Below are 521 nucleotides of genomic sequence, written 5' to 3' on the forward strand. Positions count from 1 at the left end.
AAAGGCATAACCAACCATTCATAAAGACCATACTTGGTTTTAAAAGCTGTTTTCCACTCATCCCCAATATGCATGCGAATTTGATGATAACCCGATTTTAAATCAATCTTAGTAAAAAGACTACATCCATGCAATTCATCAAGCATATCATCTAATCTAGGAATTGGATGCCTATACTTTATAGTTATCTTGTTTATAGCCCTACAATCAACACACATACGCCAAGAACCATCTTTCTTATGTACAAGAATAACTGGAACAGAACAAGAACTCAAACTTTCATGTACATACCCTTTAGCAAGGAGTTCTGTAGCGCCCAAGTAAAAAAAAAAAAAAAGGTTACAATAGGGGCAAACTAGTCATTTCGCTTTTATTAGTTGAGGAGTCTGTTTTGGCTGAGTTAAAATGGGGAAAAGAGAAAGAAGAGAGAAAGAAGATTAGGGTTTTGAGGAAGGGGAGGAGATCGGATCAGAACCGACGTCGGAGAACCGAGTCCCCAATCTAAAGCGTTGAATAGCTCG

This window comes from Cucurbita pepo, unplaced genomic scaffold (assembly GCF_002806865.2).
Source record: "Cucurbita pepo subsp. pepo cultivar mu-cu-16 unplaced genomic scaffold, ASM280686v2 Cp4.1_scaffold000189, whole genome shotgun sequence".
In the NCBI taxonomy this organism is placed as follows: domain Eukaryota; kingdom Viridiplantae; phylum Streptophyta; class Magnoliopsida; order Cucurbitales; family Cucurbitaceae; genus Cucurbita; species Cucurbita pepo.